The sequence below is a fragment of the Strix aluco genome, chromosome 33, assembly GCF_031877795.1.
Source record: "Strix aluco isolate bStrAlu1 chromosome 33, bStrAlu1.hap1, whole genome shotgun sequence".
NCBI lineage: Eukaryota > Metazoa > Chordata > Aves > Strigiformes > Strigidae > Strix > Strix aluco.
Window position 1 is genome coordinate 648,847 of NC_133963.1, and position 14,992 is coordinate 663,838.

Below are 14,992 nucleotides of genomic sequence, written 5' to 3' on the forward strand. Positions count from 1 at the left end.
AATTGAGAAAGAAAGAAGCTGGGTTGTAACCAAAGCCATGCGGGTGAGGATGAAGTTGATGCGGGGTCTAGTAGAGCTTTGGGACTTTGTCACAGTACTCTGAGACAGATGGCTTCACATCACTCTTCTTCGTTATAAAAATGGCTTTTAGGGTACAGATCCAAACCACTAACCTTAAAGTACTTTGGCTTCCTTAGTAGAGAGAAGATTTGAATTACAATGGACCTTGACTTTTCTGGATCTGCAGTGTGGTATTGTATGATGTTTTTTGGATGGGAAAGACTTTTGAGCCAGTGACTGTGAAAACATATGAAGGGTTGTCTTCAAATGATGTATTTTTTTCTGTGACGGTGTGTAACAGTCTTTGTAAGGACTGGTGTGGAGAGGAATAGAAATTCTGGAGAAGTAAAGCACAATTGTGCAGGTGCTTCTGTCGTCTTTTTGATGTGGTGTTCTGTAGTCATTATTGAAATTACAATAGCACGAAAGAATGCACTTTTGTTTGTTTTTTGTTTGTTTTGTTGTTTTTTTTTTTTCTTTTAATTGAATTCCTCTTAATTCACTTTTAAAAGGGCAAAAATGCCAGCTTTTACCTCAACGTCAGACACCAGCTTGGCACAAAAAAGTCTAGATCAGAAGCTGTCCGGAGAGAAAGAAGTTCTCAGAGGGCAGATTGTAAATCTCTTGCAGAGGCAGAAGGAACTAGAACTGATGGTTCAAGAGCTGAAATGTGAACTTCAGGTGTGTGGGAATGCAAGGAGGATGCTTCTCTCCTCGCTGCCAGTGTGTCTGGCAATGCTTCTGTCTTATGCTTTCATTGTAGTGCAGTTCAGCTCTTTCCTTTTTCCTCTTTGTGGAATAAAACTACTCATAACCAGCTGTACTTGGTTACCTCTACCTAGAACACCTGTGATTCTACATATACTGACCTGTCATTGCACAGATCCTCCATCCGCCGAAGATACGATGTTTGTGCGCTTCTGTGCAAACTAAATTAACAAGCAACAGAATTACATGTCTTCAGCTAAGAAAACATACTTGATTGCAAGGACTTCTTAGAAGCATTTCTTCTATATAGTCTGATGATTTTTTAAAAAAAAACCTGTTTTCTGCAAATTTTTATTACTATTTTGTGTTGAGTGCAAGGAAACTGCTTTAAAAGAAAAGGTTGTGGATAGTTCTTCTAAATAGGAAAATACTTGCTCCCTGCTAAAAACACTATGGTAGGCAGTGATTGTTTTAGAAGGGTGATGTGTGGTGGTGGCTTTGAGGGGTACTTAAAAAAACCACCCTGAGTCATGAGACTTTGGATGCTCATCTGCAAATACGAGACTATATCAATCCTTCTATGTTTTTTTTTTTTTTTTGTTGGTGGTTTTGGGTTTTTTAATATAATATGTAGTGAGTCTGAAAGGCTAACAGTGTTTAAAGACTCTGTTTCATTTCTTCAAGTGGAGTTTATAAAAGCATCTCTGTGAGCAAGAACTTTTAAATTTAGGTTGTCCCTTGAGGAATATAGCGTGGTGTGGTGTGTGGACTGTTTTTGGGTCAAGAATATTCCTTATTTCGTCTTAAGAATATTCCTTGTAGGAAGGTCAGGATGGTTGTACATACAGCAGAAGTTCTTGTTTTGCTGCACCAATCTGAGGTGTGGTAGTGATGGGAGTAAGGAGTTTAATGAGGTCCTGGACTTGAGTTCCCTGAAATGGGAATTTTGGGTGGGAATTTTTCAGCAAGGGAAGAAAAAATTCCATGTTGACGGAAGAGTTGCTAGCAAATGGGGAGTAATTGAAGAAATACACTTGAACACATCACTGCTGAAATGAGAGGAAGGAAATGAACCGTTAACCTTTAAGGAGCTATTAAAGAAAATAAAATTACTCTCATTGGTGTGTACGTCTTTCTAGGCATTTTGTTAGTGTTTTGCAGAGGGGCAGTTCTGTGTGTAAGTGTGTGTTGCTCTTGTTTTCAAAAGTCTGAATTGTGCTCTGCATGTCAGTAATCCTGACTGACTGCCGTGACTGTTGATCTATCTTCACCTGTCTTTGCTGAAACACTGCCCCGAAAATGATAAATAATTCAGAGAGAGAAGGAAGCATCCAGGAGGTCTTCTGCAAGTTTTGAGGAAACCCTACGTACATACATTGGATGACAGTGGGAAGTTTGGCTGCTAAGGTGAAGGCATCGAAAGAAATGAGGTATGTGGGTGTTTTCTGAAATAGTACTATTTATCATTGCCCTGCTTATCTCTTGAAGTCATGCGTGCTTTTTTGTTTCCCAGAAGTTTTGTTAACTTTCTAAGAAAAAATTGTTGCATATGGAGGGGAATATTTCCCAAAAGCAAGGCTGAAACCTGAGCTTTTTGGAAGCTCACATTGGAATTTGTGTTGCCTGCTTCTCGATGTTTGTCAGATGACTTTTGTCCACTTCTGCTCCTTTACCATAGCTGTTGCAAGAAGAGCTTTCCATTCCGTCTTCAAAGAAAATGCTGATTAGTAAATGCAGCTAATTGTTAAAAGTATCTGGGTAGTCAGAGTTCCTTGGGTATCTGTACTGCTGCGAGAAGTGTATCTTTGGGTAGCCCAGATTACCCTTCTGGCTTTAAAAGAAGGGACAAAACTGCAGTGAGAAGGCTTGAAATAGAAATGACCATCAGCTCTTTTAAGAAGGTGTGTGTATATATATTGGTGTATGTGTTCGTGGAAGATGAGCGGGGAAAAAAAATACCAAGAGAGGAAATGGGACAAAGGGGAAATTAAGGGCAGGAGAGAATTTCCACGTACAGCCTTATGAATGCTGAGGTATAATGAATGTCTTCTTGGTCCTTCCTCAGAAGAAGATTAACAGCTGAATGAGATTGCTGCTGCTGCCTTTTGAAAGAAAGTAGGTTATTAACGTGGCAGGTGCTATCTCGAAATTCGTATGGTCGAGGGGTCTGACTAGCATTGATTTTTAAACTGCTTGAGTTCCGGAAGAAAAAAGTCCTGGTAAAACCTTGCTGCCTCCTTACAACTTAGGCACACAAGTGAGAGGAGTCGCTTTGAGGATCAGCTCTCACAAGCCATAGAAGTTGTTACAGAAGGATGTCTCACTGTTCCGTGTTCCTTGGAAGAATTGCAGAAGATCTGGACAGAGCATGACTTGGCTCAAGAGAGGATTCAGTTATGCAGAAACGTGGTAGGTTGGAGTTATTTTTTTCTCAAGAGCTATAATTTAACAGCTATGGACAGAGTATTTTAGTCTTACAAGTGTAGCTGGCTAGCATGAGCACAGCATGGAAACATCTTGCTTTGTCAGGTAACACTGGGGGCTCTGCTGCCGTAGCCACAACTGGTGTATTTGTGGAGTGGGGTTTTTCTGTGTGTTAAACCCAGACTTTTTGACACCCTTGATTTTTGTAGAGAAATACAAGGAAATCAGAACATGGCAGCTAAAGGGTTTCTGTTCTGTACTAGTTCGAGCCTCTTCGGCTGTGCAGCTGCAGCGTCTGTCTTCAAAACCTTCTGTTGAAGCCGCGGGGCGCTGCCCAGTACACGCTTCCCTCCTGCGGGGAGAGCGGTGCGCAAATGCGGGTGTCCGGGGAGAGGGACTCGCGTGGGGGAAAGCTGCCACCCAGGGCAACTTCTCTGCAACCAGGGGTCTGCAGGAGCCTGCCGGGGTGTGCGGGCACGGCTGTGCTGCTCGGGATGCTCCTGGGCTGCGGCCGGCGTGCGGCGCCGCTCTGGGAACGGGGAGGTTCCCCGCTCTGGGGCCGGCGGGGAGGGGGTGGCGGTTGTGCGCCTGGGGGAACCACAGCAAATGGGATGTGACTGGCTTGAGTAGAACCGAAGACGTTGGCCATGGGTGTGCTTAAGAAGTGGGGCTGTATCACACTGCATTTAATGGCTCGTGGAACGGACTAGAAAATAATGAGCCGTGAGGAGAACCCGAGTAAGTTCTGGTTTTGCTGCTTGTGCTGGGAAGAGTATTAACACACCTATAGCATTGCATACATTTAATTGTTTTAGTAAACAACATTTCACCTACAGCAAAGTCAAATGTTTAAATTTGACGACACCAAGTGTTAATAAGCAGATGACATTTTGGTGTTGCATCTTGCGTAGGGGAGTAATACGTAGAAGAACAGCTAGGTTGTGAGGTACCCAGGAGCCAGGGCTGCTTAGGGATTCACTTGCACAAGCTTTCCCTGGGTGGATTCCTGACCCCTTGTGAAAGAGTGGAAGTTACAGATTTCTGGAGATGACATGGGAGGGTTGAGCTCAAGTGTGTTGGTAAACCTTGCTGAGCAACAGCAGACAAGTAAAGCAAGGCTGTCTTAGAACTTGTTTTTGCCCCGTTGTCCAGTTTTGCTTTGACATGGTCGGGCTGGGGATAGGGGGAAAGAAAACTCCTAACGCGGACAGGAGTTAGGACAGGTGCAGGGGCAGACTCTGGGGAGCCTCAAAGCGTTTGATCAACAGAGGAGATGGTTGCTTTGGTGCCATTCAGGTGGCAGTGCAGTGTGTCTGAGGTTTTTGGGAGGGGGGGGGGTTTGACTTGCGAACCCCAGCAAGCAGTATTCTTCCACGACAAACATCATGAAAAGAAGTTTCATTCTTGAAGAGTGCTTGAGGTTTTTCTGATGGGCTGATGTGTTGGAATATGTTAGACAATCTGGACATCGTCACCCGTTTCAGTTGTGAATGGCTAACACTGAAGTCATGTCTGCATGATGCAGAGTGTGTTACACGGCCAAAATAGTTGAAATAGCGCTGAAATGAGCTTAGAGCACTGTCTGTGTGTCTGTCTCCGTGCCCGTGTGTGTCCGTGTGTGTGTGTGTGTGCCCCCTCTTTTGCGTTGGCAAGGGGTGGCCTCACACATGGCTTGAAAACTCCTTTTGTTCAGAAATCAACAACACTGCCGGGGGGTGGGGGTGGGGTGTCTGTGTGTGTGTGTGTCTGTGCGTGTGTGTGTCTGTGTGTGTGTGTCTGTGTTTGTGTGTCTGTGTTTGTGTGTCTGTGTGTGTGTGTGTGTCTGTGTGTGTGTGTGTCTGTGTGTGTGTCTGTGTGTGTGTCTGTGTCTGTGTGTGTGTGTCTCTGTGTGTGTGTCTGTGTGTGTCTCTGTGTGTGTCTGTGTGTGTGTGTGTGTGTCTGTGTGTGTGTGTGTCTGTGTGTGTGTGTGTGTGTGTGTCTGTGTCTCTGTGTGTGTGTGTGTGTGTCTGTGTCTGTGTGTGTGTCTGTGTCTCCCTGCTGAGGACATTGTTCCTGATTGCCTAAACCAGGATGTACATGAAAGCTGGCATGGAATCTTGTGACTTGCAAGAGCATGCAGCTGTAAAAAAAATCCTGCTATCTGAAGAGAGGAACTTGTCATAGTAGTGTCACAAATGCTTGAAATGGGGGAAAAATGAAAAAGACAGAAGCTCTGCGAGATGTTGGGTATCCCCCAGAGTGCCTGGATGCTGCAAAGGGTGTGCACGTGGAAACGTGTGTGGAAGTGTAGAGCTCCCTGAAGACTTAATTTATTTTTCAAGATGAGCTGGTAGCAGCTGGAAGCAGGACATGGCAAAGCCCTTGTGGAATTTGGCTTGAGTATCTTGAAGACTGTGGTAGGTCGGTGAAGGGAACAGAACAAGAGCTTTGGTGGCATCATGCTAGAGCCATGGTACTGCAAAGGTTGTCCTGTTTTAATGTGCAGTGTAGTGACTTAACGTTTTTTCCCTGGTAATAATTTAGATTCTTTTGAAGATCTATTTTATGTGCTGTAACATGCCACAGAATCTTGGCTACTTGTTTTCAAATATAAGAAGTGTCCAGGATGCACACAGTAAACGGGCGTGCTTGCCCTTATTCTGCCTGTTATCCCTACTGAAATGATACTGACTGTAGATGGGCTAACAAGTATTTTTGATGGTGCAACCGAGTATGTTAATGTCACTAACTTTGTTTCCTGCTCAGTTAAAATGAGGTACAAGTCAGTGCAGGTACAGGAAGCCCAGTGGACCCCAACACATGAAATAGCTGGCTGTTATACCATAGCAGGCTGTTGAACTCTGTGTGCTTAAGCTGTCGGCCGAGCTGCCAAGATTGGTTTTACTGAGTTAATTCTTGCTGTTCGGTTGCCCAAGCAATGTGCTCTTCCTTTAACCTCCCTGGAGTGCTGATGCCCTCTTTCACTGGTACAAGCCTCATTTGTTTGTAAGCTCTTGGGAGTGAACATCTTGTCTTGCTTTGGGGGAAACCTCATGCATCTTAAATGTCACAGGTGTGAGTAAACCCAGTGAAGTTTGAGTAAATGGCATTATTTCAGCTTTCATTGTCTGTGCTTTCTTGGTTGGTTTATGCTGGTTTAACTGGATCTCTCCTGGATAGTGTCCCAAAAATGAAGATGGGTGACTGGAGCGTTTGCTCTTAATAAGGTATTTATGTTCTACATGTCTTGGAAACATGTTTTGCTGATCAGGGATACCAGTTACACTCAGACACCAGAGTGAAAAGAGCAGGCGTATTTTACTGGGGATAACGAAATAATGTAACAGAGTAATACAGACAGCGTGCAGTAAGAAAAGGCAGAACAGTGCCCTCAAACAGGAAAACACAGGGTAACGCATCAAACCATTACTACAGGAGAGAGAACAGTGATTAAGGAAGATCCGTCCCCACTCGCACCCGTTCCCATCACCCAGACCCGCAGGCGCTGGGCAGCCCCGGGTGCAGAGAGGATTTGGGGAGCCTGTCCCGGCGAGTGGGAAATCCTACGCGGGGCGTCCACCCGTAGCTGAGGCACCCAAAGCGGCTGTGAGCGGGTCCGGCCTTAGGGACCCAAAAACCAGCAAGGCACAATAGCTGGCACCTCTGTTTTGAGAGGAAACATCTGGTTTCAGTCTCACATTAGGTTCCCCCAGAGCCTGGCCAGGGCTCAGGGGAGAAGCTCAGGGAGTTTCCCTGCTGGTCTAGTTAATTTATGAGCAAGGTCACAAGGCCAGACAACTGTTTCTGTGGCCTTGTTGTCTTGCTCACACATAAAGAAATATAAGGATACATTCGAGATAGACATGTTTTATGATGTTTAAGCTACATCTATGCATATTTCACTAATGACTACATACGGAGTTAGCAGTTTCAGTTCAGGGCCTGTGGCTCAGGCTTCAACACTCCCACCTTTTCCAGCAGAATAGTTGGTTTGTTATAACTCAGTGTAATACCTGTTAGCACAATGGTTATCAGTTATAAAATGTACAGGATTCATCTACAGGTCAGCTCTGGCTTGGGCCTGTTGTCCAAGCCTGAGCACTTCAAAACATAAGAAGATAATCAGTGAACTGACGTGGTACTGGGGCATGGTGTGCATGAAAATAACAAAGCTGGTTCTTCTGGAGTGGAAATGCTTAAAAATGTATTCAAAACAAAACACAGAATTTGATGTAAATTCTGTACCCAGATAGGAAGGTAGTGGTGCTGGTCACTTAACCAGCTCTCTGATGAAACGTTACTGAGAGGATGCCGGCTCTGCAGGTGAAAAAACCAGGGATGGGTAGAAGTTCCCATGATGGCAATGTAGACAGATACTCATAGCAATACAGTGTAATACAACTGACTTGTCAGACATTGTAGATAGCGTTTTATGGATGTGTTGTTTAATTTATGATTTTGATTTAGAAACATATTCAAGATTTACTTTATTGGAGACTGTAGTGTACATACTCAGCATTTTTTTGTGGGAAGGATGAAATAAAAATCATGCTGATTGTTTAAAAAAGGGGGACCATTCAGTTGCTCATTTAAAAAAAAAAAAGAACTGGGGGAGGGTGGATAAATAGAGTTGTTTAATGAGGACGCTGATGCTAGAGTTAGTTTTAGCTATTCCATGTGCTGCAAAGTAGTAACTTGCACTAAAGGGACTCAAAAACTGGGGCCAAAAGTAGAAATAGGCTCTACAAATGAATTAGAATTTACCCATGAAGGGGGATTAATTTCTTTTTTTTTTTTTCCCTCTTACTTATGAGGTCACTAAATCACAGTTAAGCAAGAATGCATTGGTGGGGTGGTTGCATTATCCTGCTCTGATGGACTTTCCTAAGCATTGCTATAGTTATCAGAAACAAGATGGTAAGCGAGCTTGGTGTTTGGTATGACTGAGTCTGGTGGTTGTTCGTGTGGGCTTGTTTGGGGGGTGGTTTGTTTCTTGGTTTTTTGTTTGTCTGTTTCTTTCTTTCTTTGGGAGGTATAAGGTAGACCAGACACAAAATAAACCAACTTTTGTAGTTTGGGAAGCCTTTAGCCCGTTTTAAAGGAATGGATTTCTGCTGTTTGCTTTTGTGATGAGCTTACATCTTTGTAAAGCAGGCTATTAAAATACTGCCTGTGTACTTAGTGCTCTCTGAAGTGGTTGTGGTTTAACAGGCATTGTCTGAGCCGTGAACTGTCCATGTACCCAGTTAAATGGCAGACGCTGGAAGGAGACTTGTTCTGTGGCTCCCGAGCTGTCCGAGTTCCTGGACTGTCATTTAGTCACGTGTAGACTGCTAAACTTACTCTAGTGCTTGAACTGGTGTTAATGGGAGTTTGGTTGCCTGACTGAATCTTCTCCTCCATGAAGTCTCTAATGCTCTAGTTTTTGAAGTAATATTCTGCAGAAATCTCATCTTGAAAAGTGTTCTTTATGACAAGGGGTCCTCACTCCTTTTTATGCCGTGCATTACAGTATTCTCTTACAAACTAGCTCCTGTCTTACACAGGAAAACCAGCAGGGAGTCTGTAAAAATTGTGTGTGCTTTTGGTCACCAGAGGTACCCAACAAGTGCAGAAGTGCCTGTTCAATCTCTTTTTGTGCTGTTGTTTCATGGTTTTCAGTGCTGAAGCACCATGTTGTGTTCAGCTTCTGCAGTAGAACTTAATCCACTAATTTTTATTATCCAGCCCACTAATGTCTGGCTGCATTGCAACATCTGTTCAATTGCTAATCGAAGTTTTAAAGCAGTGTGTGCTGCAACGTGGGGTTTTATTTTTAGGTGGAGTTTGTCCATCTCTTTCTGCCGTCTGTTACAGGCAAAAGGTTTCTATTCTGTCTTCCGTGGATGCTTACGCACTCCTGATTAAGTCAACTTCTAAGCTTTCACTGGATAAACTAGATTTAAATACTCTGAGAACCTGTGTTTGTGTGTACATATGAGTTATATTTATATTATAATTGCTTGTTAGTAGGAAGCGTTCATTTGACTTAATGTGAAACTGGCATTATTGCCGTGTTGTTTCCTGTTTCTTTACTAATTGCCTTCCGTGCTAGACTTTCCAAGACTTTTTATTTTTTTTTTCCAGGGAGGGGAAGGGAATGCATGTCAAGACAGTATGTTATAGCTACTTGAGTCATTTTATTTTTGGAGATGGATGTAGGAGGGAATAGCAAATCTTTACAGCAGGTCTGTAAAGCTGTAGCACGGTCTTCCATGTTCATATATATTTTCATATTTTTGTGGGCACGTTGGGTTAAATCACTGAAAAGAACACTGCAAACATGCTTCTGAGTAGCTTTGCTTCATCCATTTCGGAAGGTTTGGTTTTGGCGAGTCTGGTAGGTACCTTGTGTGATATGAATGTGGGGTTTCTCTCTCGCTAGCAGAACCAATCCTGCCAGTCATCCAAGGGAAATTGGTTTTGTTTCTAGAAAATTATCTTTAGTTTAATGATCTTATCACTGATGATCAGCAGAGAGTTTACAGGTCACCTCTCTTTCCTGCTAGAAGGCAAGGAAAGAATTGGTAAAAGGATTTTTTTGATTCTAAAGTATTCTTTTCCAGCAAGAAATGTGTTGCAGTCTGATTTTGTGGATGTGATTTGGCATGTCTATGTGTGGATAATCCAAATTCTAATTTCTGTAATACAGTCAAAAACTGCAGAACTACTATGACACTTTAAATTTACAGTGGCGATAGGACTCCCACCGTTATCAACAGTCATGCAGTGTTTCTTCTGTTGTCTGATAATGTGGGCATATTCTTATACTGTAAAGGGTGCTGTATTTGTGCACGGTGGCCATGTCATAGGAGTAGAGGTTAAAAACAAAATTTGCTTTTTCACTGGTTCCTAGTCAGGCATGTATTGTGCTATTCACACTTTGCAGGGATTAACACTTTTTTGTATCACTTTCCACATTGTGTATGTGGTGTTTTGGTGTGAGCTGCTGTTTTCCTGATTAAGGGATCTGGGAGCGCTCCAACAACAGCCTCTCTTTACTCTGGTGTTGTTTTCTATATGCAGTTAACAAAGTCCATCCTCGTTTACTTGAATTTGTAATCTCTTTTTCTTTTCCAATAGGTATCCTTTTCATATAATTTAGAACATCTAATGGTTTGGCTTCTTGCAGCCAGCTCTCCCATTGCTCACACAGTCCTCCGACCTGAGCCCACTGCTGGGCCCAGGAACTACACGGAGGATTTTTCAAACCGGGAGTATCTGGTGGACTTGACAAATTTCCTTTGAACTTAAATAATGGCATTTTTTTTGTCGGATCCCACTTCTGACACCAATTTATCTTTTGCTGATTAAGGATACCAATTAAACTCAGACACCAGAGTGAAAAGAGCAGGTGTACTTTACTGGTGATAACCAAGTAATGTAACAGCGTAATACAGAGAACGTGCAGTAAGAAGAAGCAGAACAGTGCACTTAAAGCAACAAACAGGAAAATACAGGGTAATCATTAAATCATTACTACACGAGAGAGAGAGAGAATAGTAACTAAGAGCAATACATCACCCCTTGCATGTATAATCATCATCATCCAGATCCGCAGATGCTGGGCAGCCCCGGTTACAGCGAGGATTTGGAGAGCCAGTCCCGGCAAGTGGGAAATCCTACGCGGTGCGTCCACCCATAGGTGGGCTTCCAAAGTCGCTGTGAGCGGGTCCGGCCTTATATACCAGAGATCGGCAAGCCAGAATAGCTGGCACCTCTGTGTTGAGTGGAAAATATCTGGTTTCATTCTCCTGTTGGATTCTACCTGAAGCCTGGCCAGGGCTCGGGGGGGGAACCAAGGGAGTTTCTAACAAGGCCAAATACTTGGGTTCTCAGCCTTGAACAAGGCTGCGAAAGGAAAGTGGGATACATTCTCTCCCCTCTACTGATTATATTTTGTCTTTCACTAACTAATTTCCGTATTTCACTAATGACTACATGCTAAGTTAGCAGCTCCAGCTTGGGGCCTATTGTTCAGGCTGCAGTATTTCAATGCTTTAGCACTTTTTACACCAGCATAAATAGCTTGTTATAACTTAATACAATACCTACTAGCACAATGGTTATCAGTTATAAAATATACAGGATTCATCTATAGGTCAACTCAGGCTTGGGCCTGTTGTCCAAGCCTTAGCACTTCAGCTGCTGACTTGCTTTTCTTTCTGCATAGGATGAAAGAGATGAGTTGATTATCAAGAGAGAGGAGGTGCAGCAGAACTTGTGTTCGGCAGTGAAAGAATTCATTTTGGAAGTGGATCAACTGCCCCTCTCTGAGCGCTCGAGAACGTCACAAGTAAGGAGGTTGCTTTTATCAGTTTTGCTTCTGGAGCACTGGGAACTTGTGGAGGGTGTTTCTTAAATGTTAAATGTTTTATAGTTGGAGACCTCGACAGCAGCAAGTGGAGCTTTAGATAACACTTCTGAGTTAAGTTGTACATCTGACACCCGTAGTTCTCAGTGCTACTTGTGATCTTGGTCTCCTAGATGTTTTGTTACTAGAGGCAAATCATTATCTAGATCCTGGATTTGAGCAGCTGCTTTCTGAGCCCTTTCTGTTAAGGTGGCTGTGTAGTTTGGACTAGTGTAGCAAAGTGTAAAATGTTTAAAACATTTTTTTTTTTTAAGGTGAGAGTTAAACACTACAGAAGCATGTGTTTATCCCAAGGGTGTCTTTCCCTCACAGCCAACCCAGTAACAGGAAGTAGGGAAGTAGACAGGGAAACAGGCTCTGTAGAGGCAGTAAGAACTTCTGAAGAGGACTTTACCAATAGAAACACCAAGTTGGTGCTTCTGGGCTTTGCTATTAGAAATAATTTCTTTTCATCTTTTTAGCTTTAGAAGTATTACTTCCTTTTATTTTGTCTGTGCAAGTGTGTGTGGAGAGGGGAAGAAGGTTGGCAATAGTTTGACAGCTTGTCTGCGCCAATTCCAGAGATGAATTTGTCCACAAGTGTATGAGATTGGGTTTGTCGGAAAAGTCACCACGACTACAGGCTGCACTTACATTTGTATCAGGTTGGAGCAACATTAATAAATGGAAGCATTCAAATTTTTATGGAATTACTGACTCCATTTCTAATGGAATTATTTTTCAATGCTGTTCAAAAAAATGTTTTGATACACTTATATTTTGATTCTAGTCTGATATGCAGATTGGTGTCTAATTGGAAAAGATACTGGATGGCTAGCATTTCATGGCTCTCTGTCACTGGAGGCCCTGTGTGGATCCTGTTCCTCCTGACAGAGGAAAGCTGTACTGTATCGTACGGGGTTTTTCTGTTTTGTGGTTGTGGGGTTTTTTGGTATGTGTTTAAAGGTTAGGCCGTGCTAATCCACTAGGTGGTAGGCATTAAGCATCTTCTAGATAATCATACTGCAGGGATATTTTAATAGTTTTTTGAAAATACTTGAAGGAGTACTGGAATGCTCCTAGGTGTGTTGCGTGAATGTTGTGCTTTAGCTTAACTGTGTTGATGATTGTCTCCTGTATCAGCAGCTAGAAGATCTAGCTATGGTTTACATCCAGGATGTAAGCTAGTTTTCCCAAGTAGGGAAATAAACAAGTTTTTACCAAGTATCAGTGAGAACCTTGACTGCAATTTCATAGAGCTGAAAAGGTCACGCTGTGCTGTCCTAGAGAAACAAGAGTTTTTCCCAATATCTCTCAGAAGAGTGGGAGCTTAGACGCTAATGGCCCTCTCACTGAGGCTGTGTCTTGCAAACCTCTCTTCTGCATCACACATCTCTTCTGACTTACATCTTATACCTTCCAGTGAGAACGGTTGTTGGCCTGAGCTACAAATTCCAACAGCTTCAGCTGCAGCTGTTTCAGCTGGTTAGGACCAAAGTAAACAGATGGTGAACTCCGTGCTTTCCAAGTGATAGTACTGCATTGGTCAAGAGGAAGGCTGAGAGTGTGGGCATACGCATCAGTTACTCTGAGGCAAGCTAGGGTGGGAGCTGAGCGGCTGTCAGTGGGTCTGTCTTAGCTGTCTGTGAGCATGTTCCCTCTGCCCCATGGGTAGTGTGTTCTGCTCCTTTTGACTTACTGTGCTTACAGATAGCGTCTGGGACGAGTGCATGTGGGCCACTGAGCTGTCCTCAGATGGTCACTTGTTACCCTTCTGGAGCCGACTTCTGTATCCGTGCGCTGGTGAAGTTGCTAATGCTCTAGGGAAGTGTGTTTATAGTAAGAAAAATAAATGGGAAGAAATGGGATGTAACTTACAGGATTCTTTCCTTGAGGACAGCCTGATGGAATGCATGCAGATACTCTTCTGGTGTGACTAGTGCTATTATTTTTGTAAACGAGGTGTGATACTGGATGTGAACCTGCTGCTGAGCACTTTTCTCAGTTCTGTTACCCACCTCTGGCGGCTGTTTAACGGGCTGATTGATTGTTTTTTTTTTTTCTCCCACCTTCAGACTCTTCTTTTGAATCTGGCTTCTCCCTTGCTGTGCCGTTTTCTATCCATGTGTATTAATATCCAGCTGTTCAGAAAAGAATGTGAGAAAAATCTGTTGTGGGCTTGAATGATTTAAATAGCCTCCATAAATTTAGCACAAACCTCCTCCTCGTATTAGCTTATAGCCAAGCGTATTTGTACAAAGCTCATGTCACCTGGTGCAGTTGGAAACTGATGTTTTAAAGGATTGATTGTACTGAATATGCTGTTCAGTGTAGTACCTATTGCCTTGAAGGTGGTTTTATAATTTTTATAAAATACTGTTTGGTGGTGGTTGTTTGGTTTTCTGGGTTTTTTTGTCACCATAGTTAGTTAGTCACAATGCCCGGAAATTTTTATGCTTTTGGCCCCAGTCTGAACCTTCGCTGTGCTGTATCTGTAGAGCTGGGGCCTGGCTGTGGCATCATCACATGTAGTTCTACAGAAGTGGTCAAGGCTCGCTTCCTGACCTCCGCAGTACCTGCAGTCCTCAGCGAGGGGCGGGCGTTGCTGCTACGTTCTGGCCTGTGGTGGTAGCGTCAGCCTGTTCTGCTTCAAGTTATATTTGGTTGCTCATATGACCTCTGTGTTTCAAGTGCCTAAAAGGCTCCTGACAGGTGACTTTAAGTTCTGTCATACTGCTTTTTCCACAGCATTGGCAGTTGAGTCTGAACGGATGCACAGATGAAAACCTCTCTTGAGAGGAGAGAGGTGTTTTGGTGTTTTCCTTCATTTGCATGACCTAGGTGTTTTTTGGAAAGGTCTGTGGTATTTAGCTCATATTTTAGGATCTGAGAGAAGGAAAAAAAAAAAAGTGAAGCGCTCTATATAAGTAAACTGTCAGCAGCCTTTCTCAGGGTTTCTTCAGTCACCTTGTTGGGAATGATGTGGGCAAGGAAAATGATGGATTTTTGAAAGCTCAAGTATGCTATTTATTACAAAAGCACAGGTTCCTCCTGTCAAATGAAGGGGGAAGGGGATACCAACAGGATTGTAGTACCTAAGCCAAGGGTTGGCATGGTGTTGCCCGGGGGTGGCAGTCCTCATGAGAACATTTACACCGCTCCCGGGAGCGTATCTGAAATGCTTGTACACCAGTATACACAGTATGAGAAGCAAACAGGGTGAACTGGAAGTGTTGGTCAGCTCCCAGAGCTACGGTCTCATTGGTGTTAGTGAGACTTGGTAGAATGAGTTCCATGCTGGGAGTGCTGGAATGGAGGGCTGCAGGCTGTTCAGGGGGGTTAGAGCAGGCAGGCGAGGTAGAGGTGTCACACTATACGTAAGGGAGAGGTTTGATTGCACAGGGCTTACGGTTTGTGATGATGTGGTTG

General features: G+C 43.4%; 1 pseudogene; it reads left to right on the forward strand.

Moving 5' to 3' along the window:
* LOC141916969 (serine/threonine-protein kinase 31-like) overlaps nt 1-14,992 on the forward strand; it is a 50,355-nt pseudogene that overhangs the window by 16,377 nt on the left and 18,986 nt on the right.